General features: G+C 42.0%; 1 protein-coding gene across 3 annotated transcripts in view; it reads left to right on the forward strand.

Annotated features, from left to right (window-relative positions):
* Nucleotides 1-18710, forward strand: part of TSPAN18 (tetraspanin 18) — a 249505-nt gene that overhangs the window by 65034 nt on the left and 165761 nt on the right. For all 3 annotated transcript variants that reach the window (XM_042477706.1, XM_042477721.1, XM_042477713.1), the window contains exon 5: nucleotides 18202-18261. The gene's annotated coding sequence lies outside the window, so the exon portion shown is untranslated. The remainder of the gene's footprint in view (nucleotides 1-18201; nucleotides 18262-18710) is intronic.

Here is an 18710-nt window from a genome sequence, read left to right on the forward strand (position 1 = left end):
ATAGTGACCACAGAAGATCTACACAAATTCAAACTAGTCAATGAAGAAGTTGAAATAATAAAAAGAGTTCCCATACCTTGATCAAATATTGATCAGAATGAGGACTGCTGTCAAGAGGTCAGAAGAAAACTGGGAATGAGGAGAGCATTCCCAGTTGTTTTCCCTGTTACCATGAATGGATGTGAGAGCTGGACAGTGAGGAGAGCAGATAAGAGGAAAATCAGTTCATTTGAAATGTGCTGGAGAAAAGTCCTGCAAATACCATAGACAGCCAAAAAGCCAAACAGATCAACTCTGAAGTCTCCCTGGAAGCCAAGATGATAAAGTTGAGGTTGTCATACTTTGGCCACATCACAAGAAGGCATGACTCATTGGAAAACTCAGTAAAATGACTCAGTGGTCCAATAATGTTAGAAAAACACAATGACTCCATAATGCTAGGAAAGGTGGAGGGATGTAGAAAGAGAGGAAGACCACATGCTAAATGGATGGAATCTATTAAGGAGGTCAAGGGCATGAATTTACAGTACCTATAGCAATAGAAAGTAGCAAGTACATTTTTATACTGCTTCTCAGTGCACTTAAGCATTCCCTAAGCAGTTTACAAAGTGTAAGTTAATTGCCCCCAACAATTTGGGTACTCATTTTAGCAACCTTGGAAGGATGTAAGCCTGTGTCAAGCTTGAGCCCAGGGGCTGGTATTGAACTTGCAACCTTATGGTTTGTGAGTGAGTGGCTGCAGTACAGGCATCTAACCACTGCACCACCAGAGCTCTTACCTAAGCAGAGCCGTGGAAGATAGGGAGTCTTGGAAATGTCTCATCCACAGGGTCATTATGAGTCAGGATCGACCCAAGGGTGGTTAACAACAACAACAAGAACATCAGACAAGGAATTAGTCAGGAGTCCCCTAACATGACTTTCTAAAATTGACCCCAAAGAAGGATTTTAAAAAATTGATATCTCCCTGGCCTAGGCCTTTCCCAGTAGGTGTTCCAGCAAAATACCATGGTTGACGGTAACAAATGCTGCTGAACCAGGAGAGAAAAACTAACCTCCTGTCTTCTTCTCAGTAGATATTGTCTATATGGGTAGTTAGAGATCAGGTTTGAATTAGGGCCAAAGGTTTGCAGCTTTGTTGGCACTTCTGTGGTGACATGAATTTGGCATAACTACTGCTTAGGGAACTTTACAAATCAAATGTCTTAAATACCCTAAAGGTACCTGATCCTGTTTGATCTTGGAAACTAAACAGGGTCAGTCCTGGTTAATACTTAAGATGGAAGACCACCAATAAAGACCAGGTGCTGTAGGCTGTATTTCAGATGAAGAAAGTGGCAAAACTACCTCTGAGTATTTCTTGCCTAAGAAAACTCCATGAAACTTGAGTTACATGCACACATATATGAACATGTGTGGGTGCACATACACACATGCAAAGCTGAAAGGATTAATGAGTGTATGCTAGTTCACAACCTATTGTGGAACCCAAAGGAATCAACAAACCCATTAATTTACCTTTTTGATCTAAAGAATTATATCTTATGGGTATAGCATACAGTGGTAGTTGTTATTTATTTACTTTTATTTTTTTGAAAAGCAAGGTATTTGTCTCATATAATACTGTATTGGTAAAGGAACTATTGTACACTGCTTTGCAAGAGATGATATAAAGTGTGATTTTCTAAAACAGAATAGTTTTGTGCAGAAGAAATACTGAGTGCAGAACAGTCCAAATGCCTGACTGTGACCATTGTAAACAAACAGATCATCTTGGACAGTTGCAAAGAAAGAGAAAAAATATTTTAGTATAAAGTTTGATTTGTATATTACAGCTACATGTGGACATCACACACACACACCGCATACTCAACATAATGTATTTTGTTTGTTTATTGTACATCTTGTCCCAAGAACTAGGACAGTGATGGGATGGATGGGGGAAGCAGCACCAACAGCTCATGACTGAACATTGCTGGATCATGGCCCCCTCCAGAGAGCCATGATCCAGAAAGCTTCCACACTCTCTTCGTTCTCCTTTTCTTTCTCCCTCAGGCATAGGCACTCCCCAAGCACCTTTCTCTTCCTCTCCAGGAGGGAAAAAGTTTTGAAAGAGGAGGAGAAAGGAAATCAGGGCCTCCAAGTCTCATGCTCCCATTGAACAACTCTGCCCCGCAATTTGGGTCCTGCCCCACAATTTGAGAACCACTGTTCTAGACAATAAATATTAAGATCACTCCCCGGAGTAGGGATGTAAAAATGATTTCTAAGTTTCTAGGACCCTGACAGATGTGTGTGTGTGTGTGTATTCCTTTTTGCATTTCAAGTCTTCTATGTTAAATTTTTGTTTATAACAAAACAAAATGGGTTGTGCCTGTACACAATGTATGCAGAGAGGTCTGTGTATTATACGCATTGTTTTTTCACAAATGAAATTTTCCAAAAAAAGGGAAGAAAACAAGAAGTGTACAGAACAGATACCCAAGGTGTAAATACTCATTAAAAATGCATGAAAACAGTTGTGACTTTATTCAAACAAACAAGCTGCATTTATATACTGCTTCATACCTTCTAAGCAGTGTCTTAATGGTTTATAACTATAAGCTAATTTTCCCCCAACAATCTGCATACTCATTTTAGTGACCTCGGAAGGATGCAAGCCTGAGTCAAGCTTGAGCCCTTTTGCTGGTCTTGAACTCACAACCTTGTGGTTTTGAGTGAGTGGCTGCAGTACTGTACAGGCATTTAACCACTGCGCCACCAGGGCTCCTAAATTCATAAGACAGAATGCTTTAAAATTCTTTTTCCTCTTGTGTGTCAAAATGAAATATGAAGGTTTACAGATTCTGTAGAAGGGATGTATATGTGGGGAATCATGTATACAGCCACCTTTGATGAAAAATCCTTTACCATCCATTAAGTTTTGTTGAAACTACTCAGTGGCAGAGATTTGACAGCACTGTTATTCTAACACTAAGCACAAGTTTAGTCAGCTACTGGCTTTCACTGTTTCTGCCAGATACTGTACAAAGATTTATCAGACTGTTAGTGAACAGAAGGGTTATCAAAGACCTGTCAAACCTAAAGTGTCACCTGGGACAGCCTCAGTATATTTGGGGAGGAACATGACATTAGTGAGGTGTCATTCTGTCAGCAGTGATCTGAAAGCATTGTGTCCCTCTTGTTTCTCCTGGGTCTAGAAGACTTCAACCAAAGCAGCAAGACATTTAGAGATAGCAAACACTTTTGATCTTGTTGTGAACCATTTCTCTTCAGTGAAAAGGATGAGTTGCCAAGTTGCAGTATTAGCAGAAGCCATCAGTCTTGCCAAATAATAATTTACAGAGGCATTGTATATTAAGATTTATTTGCAAGGTCTGCTTCTTTTCCAGAAGGGAAATAAAACAGTTGTAAAGTTGCCCATAAAATAATGAGAGGTTTTTTTTAAAAAAATAACACTTATCTTGTAACCTTTCAAATGTTCAGTAATCAACTTGATTCTTCCCAAAGCTACCAGTGAACTATAATAATGCACATAAAATGACTGGATGAAGCCAAGTGTTGTTGTTGTTGTTGTTGTTGTTGTCGTCAGAGCTTCAACTGTTTTCCATGGCAGGCACTGGGTCATATTATTTGTTGTCAAAGAAAGCAATCTCTGTATTTTTGGGTTCAGTTTGAAGTTTAAAGATCAATGGATCATAGAGTTGTAAGAGACCACAAGAGCCATCCATTCCATCCTGCTGCCATTCAGAAATCATGGCTTAGTAACAGGATTTATGGACAACCTTTTTTCATATATATCCACCTGTAATTGAGATATTCATTTCAAGGGTATCCTTCAGATACTTGGTTAGGAGCCCTGGTGGCACAGTGATTAAATGCCTGTAATGGAGCCACTCACTCAAAACCATAAGGTTGCAAGTTCAATACCAGTGAAAGGGCTCAAGCTTGACTCAGGCTTGCATCCTTCTGAGGTTGCTAAAATGAGTACCTAGATTGTTGGGGGGGCAATTAGCTTACACTTTGTAAACCGCTTAGACACTGTTCAGTATGAAGTGGTATATAAATGAAGCTGTTTTGTTATCTAAAGAGAAGCAGGTTTCTTCAGAGGGGGTTTGCCATTGCCATCCTCTGAGGTTGAAAGAGTGTGACTTGCCCAAAGTCAGCCAGTGGATTTACATGGCTGAGCTGTGATTTAAACCCTGGTATCCAGAGTCCTAGTACAATGCTCAAACCACTGTACCATTCTGGCTCTCCCCAAGGTTTTAGATACAGTTTTAATCCTGATTACCATGTTGTTCTTGTTACAAATTGGCCAGACCCTGATTCATAAATGAAGGAGATACGAGACATGATATCCTTTTATGAGAGCCAGTGTGGTTTGAGTGTTGGAGCTGGGCTCTGGCAGACCAGGATTTGAATCCCTGCTCAGTCGGGGAAACCACTCTGACCTTGTGCAAGTCACACTCTCTTGGTCTTTGAAGAAGGAAAAAGGAAACCTCATTTGGATAAAACTTGACAAAAATATCCTAGGATAGAGTTGCTTTGGAGCTCACCATAAGTAGAAATGACTTGAAGATACAACAAGAACAAGAACTTTTCTACTGCCACCAAAGTGGAAGACTTTACTCATCTGACAGTTTAGCTCTTGGACAGAGTGGGATGGTTCTGGACCCAGCATGAGTATCAAAGGAAAGCCACAGTATTTCAAATAACCAGGTTTAATGTTAGTAATGAAAATGTCTATAAAAAGTTTTTGAAATCTAATAGACACGCAGACAAAATAATGATAATCATAAAAGCAAACAGAGATAAATGCATCCAGTAACCTAACCTTATGTAATCTGTCCTTTATTTTACTGATGTATTCTAGATTGGGGAAGGTATAGCCTGTGGGCTGCATGCAGCACCACTTTGTATCCTCCAAACTTCCTGGAGAATGCTGAACCCCCTGAAGCCAATTTCTTTTTTAAAAAGAAAATCAGCCCCAATCAGCTGAAAATACAGAAATAAATGTCCAAATTATCATTAGATACCAGTTTCTAAAAAAACTCAGAAGTTGTACAAACTGAAAAATTATGAAAATTGGCTGTGTTTTAAGTAATTCCCAGAACTGGAAGCAACTTGATATTACTTCCAGTTACACCAGGTATGACCAGGCAGCCCATAAGGGGAGAAGTAGTTCCCATTTCCCCTGCTGTTGCCCATCACATTGTAATCCATTTAGTTATCTGGCATTTTCCTTCAGGAACAATGGATCCTTTTATCCTTGGATTTTCTGGCTTGTCTTTAATTCTTTTCTCTCTTCACTTCCAACCAATTTCAAAACTTTTGCTTCCATAGCTGGCTTTAAAAAAAATCTTTTCTGAACCACTTACCCACCTGTTTCTTCAACCAAACATCCTGACCTTTATAACCTAACAACTTCTGACCTCTGAACTGCTGACATTTTAACTGGCATGGCTAGCACAAAAAAAGGAGAAAGAATATCAAAATTATGCTCTTCATAGTGCTTCTTTTAAGATATTGTGGACTCTTATTCCATCTTTTCTACTTTGATGTTTAATTGTTACATTGTTTTTGTAAACTGTCCTTTAAAGATGAATGAAGAGTAATATACCTTCAGTAAATAGTAAGGAAGTACATATGGAAGTTCTCATATTATTATTAGTAGGAGGTCTGCTACTATTGTATTTATTTATATTCCACTTTTCTCCAGTGTGGGGATCAAGATGGCTTACAGCAAACATAGTTAGAAACAAACATGTTTAAACATTCAAAGTATGCAAAAATTCAAAAGCAATTAAGCTATCATAAAAAAAAACCCAATTAAAATCTTAAACCATTAAAAGCAATTTATAAATTTTATTTTATTTATATCTCGCCTCCCTTCTGATATAGGGACTCAAGGCAGCTAACAGTAAATTAAAAACAATAAAAATTAAAAACAATACAAAAGCATTAAAAAGTATAAATACTGTATAATGTTATAAAACAATAGAACAATTTATAAAGTTAGAAACATTGAACATTAAAATAGTAAAATGGACTTAAAATGATATATTGTATACTCCTTAAAATCTGAATTGTGCAGCACTTAAAAGCATTTGAAAACCCAACCCATGGGCTTTTCTTGGCAAAGTTTGTTTAGAAGGGGTTTGCCATTGCCTTCTTCTGAGGCTGAGAGTGTGTGAACTGCCCAAGATCACCCAGTGGGTTTTATAGTTGAGCCAGGAATTGGTCTCCCAGTGTCTTAGTCCATCACTCAAACCACTATACCATACTGATTCTCACACTGAGCCTTTTACAAAGCAGTAACACAGCAGCAGGCAGAGCTCTGTTGGAACAATATTTCCCCACCTTGTTTTGTGCAACTCTCCCCACCCCCCCAAAAAAGTGGTCCATAAGTGATCCATAAGGTTTAAACGAAGTGTGAATTCATAGATGAGCAGTTCTTTTATTAAAGTTAATAATAATTCCATAAAAGTGTGCAAGAATTTGTGTATCACAGTAGGTTGTCTGATGTCCTGTATGTTTAAGGTACTTAATAAATAAATAAATAAAATAAAATTTTATTTATATACCGCCCTTCCATCGATCAGGGCGGTGAACATTACAATAAAATCAAATACAATACAATAATACACACATATTAAAAACAAGTCAAAAACCCAATCAGCCAGCCATCTTGCCAACTAAAGAGGGAGGAAGGCCATCAGGAGCTCATTCGGGGAATGCAGCTCGAAATAGGAAGGTTTTCAAGTCCTTTCTAAACTGAGCTAGGGAGGTGGCCGAGCGGAGCTCTGTGGGCAGCATATTCCAAAGGGCAGGGGCGACGCTGGAATACGTCCTCCTTTTTGTGGAGGAGAGTCTGGTCCCTGGAACCCTGAGTAGTTGCTACCCAGAAGTTCTGAGGGTGCGGGGCGGAATGTATGGGGAGAGGTGGTCCTTCAGGTATCCTGGGCCCAAGCCATGTAGGGCTTTATAGGTAATCACCAACACCTTATACTGAGCCCGGAAGCAAATAGGCAGCCAATGCAGATCTTTAAGCACAGGTGTAATATGGCTGGCCCTGGAGGTACCAGTGACCAGCCTGGCTGCCATATTTTGTACCAACTGTAGCTTCTGGGTTTGGTATAAGGGTTGCCCCATGTAGAGCGCATTGCAGAAGTCCAGTCTAGAGGTTACCAGAGCATGTACCACCATTTCAAGGTCCCTCTGGGCCAGGTATGGGCGCAGCTGGTGGATAAGCCGAAGCTGATAATAAGTGCTCTTGACCGTCGCATTCACCTGAGATGTAAGGTGAAGCGACGAGTCAAGAAGCACTCCCAGACTGCGCACGGAGTCCTTCACAGGAAACGTGATCCTGTTCAGGACAGGTGGAACCACCGCCATTCCTGGACCAGGGGAACCTATCACAAGTACCTCCGTTTTCTCTGGATTCAGACTGAGTCGGTTTTTCCTCATCCAGCCCATTACTGACTCCAGGCATGCCACGAGAGGAGAGACGCCATCCTCGGTCACTGCATCAGTCAGAGACATAGAGAAAATTATTTGGGTGTCATCAGCGTACTGATAACCCCGCGCCCCATGTCTCTGGATGATCTCTCTCAGCGGTTTCATGTAAATGTTAAATAGCATGGGAGACAGAATGGCCCCTTGAGGGACCCCAGTTTTAAGGGCCCTCTTATCGGAGCACACGTCTCCCAGCTGCACCATCTGGAACCTCCCAGAGAGGTAGGACCAGAACCACTGGAGCGCAGTGCCCCCGATTCCCACCCCTACCAGGCGCTCCAGAAGGATACCATGGTCTATGGTATCGAAAGCTGCTGAGATGTCCAAGAGCACCAACAGGGACACGCTTCCCCTGTCGATGCCCAGACGGAGATCATCGACCAAGGCGACCATGGCCGTCTCAACCCCGTAACCCGCCCGGAAGCCAGTTTGAAATGGGTCCAGATAATCCGTTTCATCCAAGACCGATTGAAGCTGGATTGCAACTGCCCTCTCGATCACCTTCCCCAGAAATGGCAGCAGCGAGACTGGCCGATAGTTACTATGTATCAGGGGGTCGAGGGAGGGCTTTTTTAGTAAAGGTTTTACAGTGGCCAATTTCAAATCAGTTGGAAATTGCCCATCCCTCAGAGATGTATTAATAATCTGGCGTAACAATGTTGTTACTGCTGATCCCCCCCTGAGCCTCTAACCATGAGGGACAGGGATCGAGGGAGCAGGTTGTCTTCCGAACACTTCCAAGGATCTTGTCCACATCATCAGTACTTACCAACTCAAACTGATCCAGTTTAATAGAGTCCACGGAGGCTCTGGATGCCTCTATCCTAGGTTCTGCTCTAATGCCGGCATTAAGACCTTCGCTTATCCGAGAGGTTTTATCCGCGAAGAAGTTGTTAAATTGGTCACAGCAGGCCTTTGAAGGTTCAAGGATCTGGTTCGGGGCAGGAGGGAGCTGAGTTAGCTCCCTACCTACCCTGAACAACTCTGCTGGACGCGACTCCGCGGACGCGACACGAGCACCATAGAACGAATTCTTAGCTGCTCGTATCGCCTCTCCGTAGTCCTCCAAAAGGCGGTCTAGGAGAGCCTTGTCGGCTAAGCGTAGGTGTTTCCGCCAGCGGTGCTCTAGCCGTCGCAGAACCCGCTTCCTCGCCTGGAGGTCTTCCATGTACCAGGGCTTACGTTTGGAAGCAGGCCTGAGAGGGCGCTTGGGAGCGATACTGTGTATAGCCCTAGAGAGACCGGTATTCCAGATACCAGTCAGGGCATCAACAGAGTCGCCGTCACTTCCAACCATGTGCCCCTCTAGGGCTTCCTGGAACCTTTTGGGTTCCATCAGCTTTCGAGGGTGGACAGGTCCACCACCCCCGGGGGGGATCTGGGTAGAGACCTTGATTTTTGCCTCCACCAGGAAGTGATCCGTCCATGACAGGGGGGAAAATATTAGTTATTTCCGCCCACGGATTTTCCGCATCCGAACAGAAAACCAAATCAAGTGTATTACCCGCAAAATGCGTTGGACCCGAAATCAGCTGGGACAGGCCCATGGCCGCCATGGTATCCATGAATTCCCGAGCCGCACCGGATGGAACGTAGCTGGCCGTGAGGGAGATGTTGAAGTCGCCCAGGACAAGTAGCCTGGGCGTCTCCAGCATCAGCTCCGCGACCAGCTGTGTCAGCTCGTTAAGGGAGTCCGTTAGCGCACGGGGTGGCCGATACACCAACAGAATCCCTAGACTGTCCCTAGCCTTTAGGGTCAAGTAAATACACTCGATATAGGAAGTCTGTCGGATGTGGTTCCTAGTGAGAGACAAGATGTTCTTATGTATCAAGGCCACACACCCCCCGCCCACCTAACCTGGGCTGGTCCTTCACCGAGTACCCAGCAGGGAGGGCCTGTGCCCACACAGCATCCCCCTCAGGCCCAAGCCAGGTCTCGGTAATGCAAGCCAGGTCGCAGTTAGTGTCCTCCATCAGATCATGGAGGATGTGGGACTTGTTGTTAATCGACCTGGCATTGCACAGGAGCAGCGACAGGGTTTGTGGCATGGTTGGAGTGACCCTCAGGTCCCTTTGGCTGGGAGGGGGACAGGAAGGAGAGATAGATATGACGCATCGATCTCGCCTTCCCCTGTAACGCAAGTCCCTTCTCCCACCGCCATACCTCCCCTTGCCCCACACTACCTCAATGGGAGCTCCGCTCGCACCGATGTTATCTCTCTCCTCCATTTGAGCATTGGTGAGCAAGAGTAGCTAATGTCTAGCATATTTCCTTTTTGTACTAATTTCTATTAAAAGAGATGGTAGAAATCTGGCTCTTTGCACACTGAAGGATTCTTTTTCTCACTTTAATGTCTCCTGTAGCAGTAATGGTTATGTTTCATTTGTTTGCCTTCTAATGCACCTAATGCTAGGAAAAAAGCATCCACAGAGTGAACTATATGAATAGTATTGGTAAATTGGAGATACTGTAAAACCTAGCATAATTGCTTAGAATGGGACTTGCGTCCCATATGCAAGACCCTAGTACCTGCCCTAACTTGGTTAAATGAAAGAGATAACTATGCTCCATTATTCCACTCCTGATAATGAATGTAATCTAATGTGGGGGGGATGCACATTATATTACATTCATCAGAAGAGTGCAGACATAACAGTCTCTAGAATATTCTTAAAAACCAATTGCTTCCCAGAACCATCCATACATCTTAATTTTTAAATTCCAGAACCAGATTTCTCTTTCATGTGAAGAGTTGCCTTGACATGCTCATATCCATCATAAACTTGTCAAGTGATTAAGTGGTTGTTCACCCCTGTGCCAACCAGTGCATTCTTTCATTAGAAGCAGCAACTGAAATCAAATCAAATAAAATTTTAAGTAATTGTATTTTGCATGACTTGAAGGTACATGACAGCAATGACAAATTGTATTTTGTGCAACTTTCCCACACAGTTTTTGCAAATGAAGCCCTCAAAATATGAAAACTCATTGAAAAATGCAAAACTTTGTCCATATGGTGCATGAGAATAAAATAAGTGAAATTTTACATCCCTGTTATTAGGACTTTAGAAAAGAATGTGGGTGTATTAATCATGTAACATAACATAGGCCTGAAACAAATGAGCAGGAAAGAGCAGCTTCCAGCCACTTTGGGGGTGGCACATGGAGACAATACACATCCCCAGAGTGGCTGGAAGCCATGCAAAGAGCACTTTGAGCCCGGAAAAGCTGGCACAAAAAGGAGTAGCAAAAAACTGCTCCTGTCGGCGTCCCGTTCGTGACCACAGTGGTGTCCTATTTTACATCAACCAGATATACATGTATCATTTCTTTGATAAAGCACTTGCTTATCAGGAAATAGGAAATAACAATCCACAGTTGTTTCCTAGGGATTGAACTGAATGCAACTTTTAAATCAACAAAAGCAAAAAAAAATCCTTTTGGAAAATCCCAACAAATATTTATCTATTATATGCTTAAGTGTAGAATTCAGAAGAAAAACAACTGCTAGTCAAAGCAACTGGAAGGAGGATATTGCACTGGAGAATTGAGACAGGGGGAACCCTGGACATTGATATTACCCAGGAAAAGAGACACCAGGGTGGTCTGGTTACAGAAGTGGCTGATAGTTTGGTTTGCACAAACAAAACAATGAGAGAGGAGGATTGGAATGTGGGTAACAAGCATTGGAAAGATGCTGTTGGATGGAGAATCTCAGCATTGTAGGTTGCATCTCACCCAGAATGGATCCATAGATATCTATTTTTTGAGACAATTGCTAAGTTTATTGACAGTTGAGACTGAATATAGTAGGGGCAAATTATTTTGCTAGTATGTTATTTTTCTACTTGCAGTTTTCTTGGAATGCCAGCTATTAAAAATGAAGCTGTGACTAAGCTTTTATTTTGCACCCCAGTGTTTAATTTATCCCATTCTGCAGTTTAGCAGTCTTTAAGATTGTACAGTATTTGACATTTGGTAAGGACTGGCATTTGCAATTATGAAATTTAATTCCTATAAGCTTGCACTTGACTTGTATCTGAAAGGAATTATTTTATGGTTTGAATTTTCACAGTGGGTAAAAGCCTATATTTAAGGTCCCTACATATCCATTAGCTTGCCAGGAATATTGCTTTTGTTTTTGCTTAGGGACAACAGGAAAAGGTCATTCAATAGTAACTGTTGTTAGAATTGGACAGGAATAACAGAATATTCTGTGAGCTTAATTAACTTGGATGTACCTTTATGTTTCACCCAGGTGGGTTTAATATAATCTTTCAAAGGAAGTTGGATTCAATTTGCTATACTTATTTTAACTCAACTACGACACTATTCAGGTATTCATCCTGAATGTGTTCAGATAAAAAATGTGTTGAGTGCCAGAACTCTTTGTGCTGCCTCCTCTCTCCCAATGCCAGACTACATACATTTAGGATAGGGGGCAAGACACAGAGGGATGTTTGGCACAGGGAGGGCACATGCTCTCCATGCATCCAGGATGAATGTCTGAATGTGGCTTATGTCAATTTTAAACCTGGCAATCCATTTCACACATAGAATATGTAAATTGTAACATTTAAAATGCAAATTGAGTTTTCAGTACTGATATGTGTATCAGAATAATGCATGTTACATTGGGAAATTGTCACATTTAAAAAAAAAAACTTTGCTAAGTAGAAGGGCAGCCACGACAATTCATTACTGATTCGGTTGTAAAACTTCGAGTATATTGTTCTAATGAGGTGCCATTTCTTTTCAGATCACTGTATTTGCTTATGCATTGTTGCTTACCTCAGCCCTATGGGTAAACAAAATAAGGACTCCTAGTCTTTCATATACCCAACCTAGCACTAATGCAAGCAAAGACAGGTGCATTGTTATGGTTACTTAACCCTTGTGCCCACTCATTCTCCGTTGTGAATGGACTTTTCTTGTTTGAAGCTGAAAAATTGAAAGTTATCCAGCTGAGAAGAAAAATGATGGGGCAATTATTACCAGTGGAACATGGGTGGACATTTATGTATCCACTAACAAATTGTGCAGTGTAGGGTTATTTTAGCAAGCACAGATTTAGTGAGGCAAACATTTTTCCAGAAGACCTGTCACTGTTGATAATTTTGTGGCAAAAATTGCCACAAATGCCGCCCAGATTGTCAAATGACCCAGGAGTCATCAGAGTGACAATGGGAGAGAATAACCCCGTAGGGTCCCATGGGGAGCAGTCATATAAGCCATAGCTGGAGGGTGGAATTCCTTTGTGGCTAATCTTCTAGATGGTGGGCACCCCTTCTCTTTTTAATATAGAAATAAACACACTACATATCTAGATTATATATTCACATATAACTATTTAAATACATAGATATATAACCTTCACCCAAGTAAACCTGCAACCTGTCCTCTTGATCCAATTCCTACTCCTCTTCTAATCTCTATAGCTCCCTCCTTTCTGTCCTCGCTTCTCCATATCTTCAATCTCTCTCTCTCTACAGGCTCCTTCCCTTCGGACTTCAAACATGCTCTCATTTCTCCAATTCTGAAAAAACCTTCTCTTGACCCCTCCTCTTTGTCTAGCTATCGTCCGATTTCTCTTCTCCCCTTTCTTTCTAAGGTCTTCGAACGGGTTGTTTATTCGCGCTGTCTTGAGTTTCTTGAAACCAACTCCATCCTTGATCCCTTTTAGTCTGGTTTCCGCCCAAGGCATTCCACAGAGACAGCTCTTACTAAGATCTCGAATGACCTTTTACAGGCCAAGGCTAATGGCCTCTACTCTGTTCTCATCCTTCTCGATTTGTCTGCAGCCTTTGACACTGTTGATCACTGTCTTCTAGTGGATATACTTTCTGACCTTGGGTTCTCAGACTCCGTTCTCGACTGGTTTAGATCTTACTTGTCTGGCAGATCTTTTGCAGTAGTTGCAGGGGGTCAGACTTCTTCTCCTGTTCCCTTATCTGTTGGAGTTCCCCAGGGCTCTGTTCTGGGTCCCCTTCTGTTTTCTCTCTACACACTGTCCTTAGGAAAACTCATCAGCTCCTTTGGCTTTTCCTACTATCTGTATGCCGATGACACCCAGCTGTATCTTTCCGCCCCTGACCTTTCTCCAATGCTTCAACAGCAAGTCTCGTCCTGCCTCACAGCTGTCTCGCAGTGGATGCACCATCGGCGTTTGAAGCTCAACATGTCCAAGACGGAGCTTCTTGTCTTTCCTCCTAAGCCCACCCTTCAACTCTCCTTTTCTGTCTCTGTGGACAACATTTGTATTCAACCAGTCCAGCAAGCCCGCAGTCTTGGTTTTATCTTTGACTCTTCTCTGTCGTGTATCCCTCAGATCCAGACCACAGCCAAGGCTTGTAGATTCTTTTTGTACAATATTGCCAAAATCCGACCATATCTCTCCGCCTCTACTGCCAAGACCCTGGTCCATGCCCTAGTGGTCTCACGACTTGATTATTGTAACATCCTCCTGGCTGGGCTTCCTCTTTCTCACCTCCGTCCTTTAATCTCTGTCCAGCATTCAGCTGCACGCATTATCACTTCCACCCACCGCTCTGACCACATCTCCCCTGTGTTGGCATCCCTTCACTGGCTCCCTCTCCCCTTCCGCATTCAGTATAAGCTCCTGCTGTCGACATTTAAAGCCCTCCATGGACTGGCCCCTCCTTACTTATCAGACCTTCTTTCTCCTCACCTTCCCACCAGGGCCCTCCGTTCTGGTAGTCAAGAGCTCCTGTCTCAGCCCAGGATTTCCTCTGCCCCATCCCGGATTCGCCCCTTTTCACTTGCTGCCCCTCACTCCTAGAACCTTCTTCCCCCACAAGCAAGAGCCATCACTTCTTTAACTAGCTTCAAAACGGAGTTGAAAACCATCCTGTTCAGAGAAGCCTTCCCAGGCATTGCATAATTGTCGCTTACCATCTGATGTTCTTTTAGTGCCTGTTTATCAAACCATTTCCTGTATTGCTATGTATTGTATATGTATTATCCTACCTGAGAGTATTTATTTTCCCTGGATGAAGATTAACCTTTCATTATGAAGCCAAGCCCTCCCTCCAGGCCTTGGTCCAGGCCTCGGAGGTAGAGAGGAACTGCTGGACCTCTTACCCATTCCCTCCAACACTCCCTTCTCCTTCTGTGTCATGTCTTTTTAGATTGTAAGCCCGAGGGCAGGGAACCGTCTAACTAAAAAGATTGCATGTACAGCGCTGTGTAAATTTACAGCGCTTCCTAAATAAAGGTTAATAATAAATAATAATAATAATCCTCATTTGTCCTCACACATATGTAACCCCATTCCTGGTGAAATGCAGGGAGCTCAGTCCTTTTGAATGAGGGAAGGATCTTAATGTGGAGAGGAAAACAAAGACAGAAAAGTTGTGAAGAGTTCTGAGAAACATAAGGAAAATATGCAGGGGTAGCTGTGTTGGCCATTTAACAAATACAAACAAAAATCCATCAGTGATACCTTTATTGGTCAACTGAAATGTGCAATATATTTGTTGTAAGCTTTTGAACCTCCATGGGCTTCTTCATCAGGCAAGATGCTATAAACCAAACAGGAAAAAGGGGAAAGAACATTTGGAGATGTTAGTCAGATGTTTACATGTTGCTTCAGTCCTTAGTAAAGATGATATGCTGGGTAGGATATATTTTCAGGCAGGCTTCTCCTCTTCTTGGCCAGGTGGCAATAGGGAGCTTTTCACAATCCAGGAAATTTAAAGTCCATTTGCATCTCAACAGGGACCCCTCTTTTGCAATCCAGTATGTCTCCATTCCAGTGAGGTCACAGGCAGAGAAAAATGCATTCCTCTAGAAGTCTCCATGTTTTTGCATCTGGAACATTTAGGTGGCGTAGAGATAAAACATGCCAATTCAGTCCAAATGTAAGAAGAAGAAAAAAGGAAAATAGTTTGGCAAGAGTAGTAGCATTCTGTTTTAGCACAAGGGCTGGATAGGGGCCTTCTGGAGCTGCCCATTCTCTCTCTGGAGGGAGCCCACAGCAACCAAACTGTGCAGGCTCCCTCCGCTCTGAAAAGAACCCGCTAAAAGCAGGTGTGGACATGGTGCCACGCTTGTGTTGTGCATGTGTGTCACATATGGAAAGTGCCATGTAAAGACAGCACCGTCCATATGTATTAGGGCTGCAGAGCGTGCGGTTGCTGTGCACTCTGCAACCCTAATTTTGGTGCCGACACGGCGCTTATGGCCCATCTGTACCGGGCCACAGTTACATTTCAGCCATTACTCCATAACTAATTAAGAGACCTACAACTGTCCCATGAATTATATACTATGTAGACAGAGAGCAGTGTTAATATATTACCGTGCCCATAGGGATCTGGCAATTATTTGGTTCCATTTCCTGTTGTTTAAAGACTTATACAGTGGACCCTTGTTATACACTGGGGTTTGGTTCCAAGATCCCCCGTGTATAACAAAATCAGTGTATGCTCAAGTCCCATTAGATATAATGACATAGCAAAATGGTGTCCCCTATAAAAAATGGAAAATCAAGGTAAATTTATATTTTTTGGAATATTTTCAAACCGTGTATGCTTGAATCCATGTATAAAAAATCTGTGTATAAGAAGGGCCGACTGTACTAATTTTTTTTTAATGCCTTATTTGCTTTCAGCTCTATCTCCACTTCTCTTCCCTAGTAAATATAGTGGATCCTTGTTATACTCTGGGGTTTGGTGCCAAGATCCCCCATGGATAACAAAATCCATGGATGTCCAAGTCCCATTAAATATAATGACATAGCAAAATGGTGTCCCTTACAAAAAATAGAAAATCAAGGTTTGATATTTGAAATGTATACTTTTTTTGAACATTTTCAAACCGTCGATGCTTGAATCCATGTATAAAAAATCCATATATCACAAGGGCCGACTGTATGCTTTGTATATCCTAATAACGTGGGTAGCTGTCCCTCTCCCAATTTTGAGGGAACAGGTTACAGTGGGCTGTGCATGGACTAGAAGCACCACATCTCTTCCTTGGAGACAATATTCCTCCCTGTTCCTTGCATCACCCATTTAACTACTGTGCGCAGAAAGCCATCCCCAGGGTGGCAGTTCATCTTAAAAGTAAATGGAAAGCTTCCTCCTCAATGCCTTCTCTCCAGCTGAGAAAGCTGTCCTGAAGTCTTCTCCAGAATCCATACACTCAGATTACTCATATTCCCAGTAAGATTGGCCAGAATATACACATAGCCCAGGGGTGAGGGGGAAGTGGACACTAGATTCTTTAATAGTAAGTATAGTGGTGGCATCCATAATATTGTATGAGGATTCTCTCACATGAAACAGTTCCAGGATTCATTATGAAAGGACAATTCTGCCCTCATGTTTAGCTTGTTGTCTTGTATAGAGCTGAAGCTAATAGAAATACATGAGCTCATGTAAAATGCTGAACTGAAAATCTCACCAGTGTGCCACTTTTTTATTTCATGGCAGCAGTATAGCAGTCAAATAGGATAGACACTGTGTCTGATGTATGTTCTGCATCTAGTTGTCACCTTTAGAGATCATAACATATTGCAAATATATTGGAAGTATAACAATGGACTAATAAAAACCCTGGCGGAGAACAAAAGCTGGCTTTCAGCATATTATGGAATGCTATGATATCCTCCTAGTTGCCCCCAGGAAATTAAAGTGCTATAGTGTGCTGTACCAGATCCTCGCTTGACAACAGTATCTTATTTACTATTAGAAGGATTAAGATTCATCTTTATGTATGGGGATAGTCTCATTTTAGTTGACAGAAACCTGCATCACTTCTGAGCCAAATCAGATACTCAGGCCCCATTCAGACTGGCACATTTGCGCTGGAGGGAATGGGTACAATTGGAGGCCCTTCTCTCGAATGCCTCTGGAAGCAAGTGCCGACTTTAAATACCTTAATCGGGGTATTTAACCCCAGAACGCCATTGCAGCTCTTTATCTGGTTTAAAAGGAAGAGTCCTCTGCTGTCAATCAAATTAGTTCCACTTTCGTCAAAGGTGACGTTTCTTGTAGCCATTGGATAAGCAGATGGGGGCTTCCCCCCTCCTTTTTAAAATAAATCTGGCGGGAAGGATGCGCAGATGCAAATGACTCACGCTAAGGGGCATTTGCCACAAAACGCTTGTGCGTCCCTCAAAATGGATTGTGACAGATTCGGGGCCAATATGAACTTCACATGCAAGAATCAATTCCTGATCCAGGTTAAAACGTAGTCTGAATGGCCCCTCAGTTATTCCAGTTATACAAGCACAGATGCTTTCTAAAGAAAGTCTTTAAAAATAAGTTTGTGTGTCACCCTTTTTTAAAACTTGGAGTGGCAAATTATTTTCATTACATGTATCTGAAACTGATCTATGTACTTAATCTGACTTCTCAATATTAAAGCTGAATGTTTTAGTGCAAATGTGAGCAATTTGTGGCCCTCCAGATTTTTTTGGTCTGCAACTCTCATCATCTCTAGCCAGCATAAATTAATGGTGTCGAATTAATGAAACTGTAACCCAGAAACACCTATAAATTGCCCATCCTTACTCTAGTGGTTGCATCATATTTATCTCCACCCCACAAACACTACTTGCAATCTATTTACAAAACACTTTTACACCACTTAAATGATTTTTTTAGAATTTTAGAATGGTAAAACCATTCATTCTGTTTATATTCTTTCATGTTTTCCAGTACTATTTATTGAGAAGAGAAACTGGAACCTACAGATCCCAGAAGATTGTTGAAAACAAGGTCAGTGACCTTATGTTTGTTTACTTTGTACAAATTCATCTGTGCATGAAAAGTACATTTTCTTTTGCAGGAATAATACAATTAACCAGATTTTTTTTTTCATTCAAAGTTTTTTGTGAAATCCACAGCTTAACTTATGTATGTGTATGTATGTGTGTGTGCCTATTGATTTATGACGACCCTATGAATTTCATAAGGTTTTCTCAGGGAAGAAACACTCAGAGGTGGTTTCTCCTATTCCTTCCTCTAAAAGCGTGTCCAAAGGAGGGCGACTAAAATGGTGAAGGGTCTGGAAACTATGTCCTATGAGGAACGACTTAGGGAGCTGGGGATGTTTAGCCTTGTGAAGAGAAGGTTAAGGGGTGATATGATAGCCCTGTTTAAGTATTTGAAGGGATGTCATATTGAGGAGGGAGCAAGCTTGTTTTCTGCTGCTCCAGAGAACAGGA

This window comes from Sceloporus undulatus, chromosome 1 (assembly GCF_019175285.1).
Source record: "Sceloporus undulatus isolate JIND9_A2432 ecotype Alabama chromosome 1, SceUnd_v1.1, whole genome shotgun sequence".
Lineage (NCBI taxonomy): Eukaryota > Metazoa > Chordata > Lepidosauria > Squamata > Phrynosomatidae > Sceloporus > Sceloporus undulatus.